The following is a 4,168-nucleotide window of genomic DNA, read 5'->3' as shown; positions in this document are numbered from 1 at the left end:
ATCCCTCCCCTCCTGTTGTCGTTTTTAACCAAAGAGGCTCTGGTGGGAGGATGAGGAGGAGGATGAGGAGGGGTTCGTGCTGCCAGCACGTGGCACGGGGATGGTTTTGGGCTCCAGGTGGGATTTGGGATGGCGATGGGGTGCAGGCACACCTGTGGGAGGGATGGGAGCTCTCCTTGGTGATGAAAAATCCTCCTCTGGAGCCATCCCCGTTCCAGCTCCTTCAGGATGAGCCCAAACCCCCTCGGGCTTTCATTTGGCCGCTTCTGTGCAGGCCTGAGGGTGGATCCCAGCCCAGAATGGGTGCGCTGGGGTGGCTGGGCGCTCTGCCCCGCCTGGCCATCCTGGCTTTGCTCCCAGGGTGATTTCACCCCTCCGTGGGCGCCGCAGGATTCCGGGGTTGTGGATCAGCGTGGCTCTGTGCTGGCCCCGCGTTTAACCTCAAAACCTGGATTTTGGAACAGGAATTACCCAGCTGCAGCTGTGCCGCTGCCATGAGGGACTGGGGATGCTCCATCTCCAAAAAAACCCACTGGGAATGGCAGCTGGGGGGTGATGCTCTCTTTGTCCACCTTCTCCACGTCCCCCATCCCAAAATCTGCTGCAGCATCTCCCTCCCCACCCCACCGTATCCATCCTCACAGGGGAGCAAACCTGGGCTTTTCCAGCTCTCTCCCTCTCTGTTTCTTTTTAATGTATTTTTTTTATCATTTCTTAATTGCGCAGTTTTCCAGGGAATTTAAAAAAATAAAAGTGGCCCAACACCTGCTGCATGCAGAGCCTGACTCTCCCAAGAGCCTGGAGGAACGGGATGCGCAGCTGGGATTGCAGCCCCGTGTTTATGGGGAAAAAGGTGGAGGGGGAAAGAAAATATCTGTATTTTCATCAGGGGGAAAAGAGGAGGAAAAGAAAAGGGGAGAGGAAAAAAAAAAAAAAAAAGAGGTGAGAAAATTGTGCTCATTTGACAAATCTTTCTAATTAGGGGCCAATTATGTCCTCAGATTCCTAATTGGGATTCCGGCAGGTTTTCAGGCTTGTAGGGTAATTACAGGCTCGTAATTCTATTAAGATGGAAATTTGGGAGAAATACCTTATCATAACATTTAGATTTTGCCATCTGTGTTGACGGGGCTGCAGCTTGGGTGGGAAGGGGCTGCTTCACTCCCAGGGTGAGCCTGATCCTGATCCTCGTCCTGGTCCTGATCCTCGTCCTGGTCCTGATCCTTGTCCTGATCCTCATCATGATCTTCATCCTCATCCTGATCCTCATCCTGATCGAGATCCTTGTGCTGATCCTCGTTCTGATCCTTATCCCGATCCTCATCCTGGTCCTGATCCTTGTCCTGATCCCCATCATGATCTTCATTCTGATCCTTGTCCTGGTCCTGATCCTCAGCCAGATCCTCGTCCTGATCCCGATCCTCATCCTGGTCCCAATCCTCATCCCAATCTTCATCCTGATCCTTGTCCTGATCCTCGTTCTGATCCTCATCCTGATCTTCATCCCAAACCCTATCCTGATCCTCATCCTCAGCCCATCCTGATCCTGATCCTGATCCTCATCCTCATCCTCATCCTCATCCTGGTCCTGATCCTGGTCCTGATCCTAGTCCCGATCTTTATCCTGATCCTTGTCCTGATCCTTATCCTCATCCTGGTCCTGCTCCTCATCCTGGTCCTGATCCTCATCCCAATCTTCATCCTGATCCTCATAGTGATCTTCATCTTCATCCTGATCCTGATTCTCATCCAGATCCTCATCCTGATCCTCATCCCAATCCTGATCCTCATCCTCATCCCAATTCCTGATCCTGATCCTCATCCCAGTCCCGATTTTCATCCCAATCCTCATCCCAATTCCTGATCCTGACCTTCATCCCAATCTCAGCCAGTGCCGTTGGCATCACCACGGGCGGGAGGGGAAAGTGGGGATGTGGGATCTGAGCCTGGTCCCAGATCTGTCGTGTCCCCAGCGTGCTGGGACCCTGGATCCAGGTGGAGATTCCCAGGATCCTGCAGGGTTGGATGCTCCCAGGTCCATCCCTGCCCCATCAATCCCAACTCCAGTCCCAATCCTGTGGTGTTTCCAGCCAGGAATATCCAACAGTGGATTTAAAAGGAAGGAAGAAACAGCTCCCTCATCTTCCTCACGTTTCCCTTGTCACCTGTGCTTGTCCCATCCCTGGGATGGGTTGGGACACTCCTGTCCCTATTCCCCCCACGAACAACTCTACAATCCGGGGTTCCCCAAATCCCTAATGCTCGTTTTTATTTTTATTCCCCAACTCTTGGCTAATGAAACCAGCTGTGGGTAATTATTTTAATCTGCATTCCTGGGCGGGAATGCAGCTTCTCCTTCTGGATCTGCAAATTTAGAATTAAAAAAAAAATAAAAGGGGAAAGAATTAAATAAAATTTTAAAAAAGGAGCAAAACCCTCTTTCCACAAGAGTCTGGCCGCCTTTGATCTTTTGTGTGAGGCCTCTTATCAGGACCAGAGTAGGTTTACACGGGGAGATACAGGGATAATACTCCACAGAGATAAGCTGCAGCCCCAGCTCTCCTTTGTGCGGCAAATTCGATAGGACTGGCAAAATGTTTACTGGGAGAACCTGGCAGAGAAGGAGTCCCCAGCTCAGCTGAGAGGAAAATAATAAGTGTTAATTTAACATTAAATTAATATTTATTATTAATATTTTATTTAGTATTTTGGGATTGGATGGGACTGGCCACTGCCATGGCCACCAGGACCCCTCGTGGGGAAATTCCATGATCCAGATGTGTCAGATATTCAACCACTGGATTATTTTATTGGGATGAGCCTGGAAATGGCAGCACTGGGGTTAAAGGAGTGACCCTGGGGTGCTTTTGTCATAAATTTCAGCTCTTGGGGTATCACAAACTTCAGCTCTTGGGGTGTCACAAATTTCAGTTCTTGGGGTGTCACAAATTTCAGCTTTGGGGTGGATCAGGAGCCAAAGCATCCCAGAGACTCAAGAGCATCGTTTGGAGGGGAAGGAGAAGATCTGGATGGGGAAAACTGCTGGGAAATCCCTTGGATTTTTGGGGCTGGATGGGACTGGGCCATCACATACACACACCCAAGGAGTGACCCTGGGGTGCTTTTGTCATAAATTTCAGCTCTTGAGGTATCACAAATTTCAGCTTTGGGGTGGATCAGAAGCCAGAACATCCCAGAGACTCAAGAACATCATTTGGAGGGGAAGGAGAAGATCTGGATGGGGAAAACTGCTGGAACCCCCTTGGATTTTTGGGGATGGATGGGACTGGCCACTGCCATGGCCACCAGGACCCCTCGTGGGGAAATTCCACGATCCAGATGCGTCAGATATTCAACCACTGGATTATTTTATTGCGATGAGCCTGGAAATGGCAGCACTGGGGTTAAAGGAGTGACCCTGGGGTGCTTCTGGGGTCACAAATTCCAACTTTGGGGCGGATCAGAAGCCAGAACATCCCAGAGACTCAAGAGCATCCTTTAGAGGGGAGGAAAGAGACCAGGATGGGGAAAACCGCTGGGAAAACCCTGCTGGATTTCTCCTTCGGAAGGAGTTCCCCAACTCTTACAGGTGCCAGGAGGAATTCCCCAACTTTTCCAGCACCCCAGACACCCCTTGGCGGCCGGGCAAGGACATTTCTCCCTCCCAGGGCCCATCCCTGGGGCAGCCCCAGGAGCAGCCCCCACCTCCTGCCTCTCTGTAATCTCTCTCCTATTAATCCAGCTTTTTATTATTATTATTATTGTTATTATTATTAAACATCTCTCTTCTCCCAAATCATCTCGGAGCCGCGGCGAGGTCCCCGGTAATAGCTCCATAAATTTCAGCCATAAAAAGTAATGGAGGGAGACAAATGAGATAATTAGGAATAAATCTTGGCGAGGTCTCTATTCATCAACATCCCCCAGAACTGGCCAATATTCCAAATCATTAGCAAAGCCCGTAATTAACAAAGAGCCGAGGCTTCCAGCGTTAATAAAGCTCGCTCAAGTCGAGATTATCAGGTAGCAGCTGACGAATCAGCCCTGGTAATATTATGGCCTTTGTTAAGGATCTTCTTGCTTTTTTTTAAAGCTAAAAACCCCGTGTCTTTTTTTCTATTTCCCCCCCTCTCTTCTGCTAAATTTTAATTAGATTTTTTTTTTTTTT

Source organism: Geospiza fortis, unplaced genomic scaffold (assembly GCF_000277835.1).
Source record: "Geospiza fortis unplaced genomic scaffold, GeoFor_1.0 scaffold14, whole genome shotgun sequence".
NCBI classification, from domain to species: Eukaryota; Metazoa; Chordata; class Aves; order Passeriformes; family Thraupidae; genus Geospiza; species Geospiza fortis.
The sequence above is the reverse complement of the archived record's forward strand: the minus strand, read 5'-3'. Positions refer to the sequence as shown.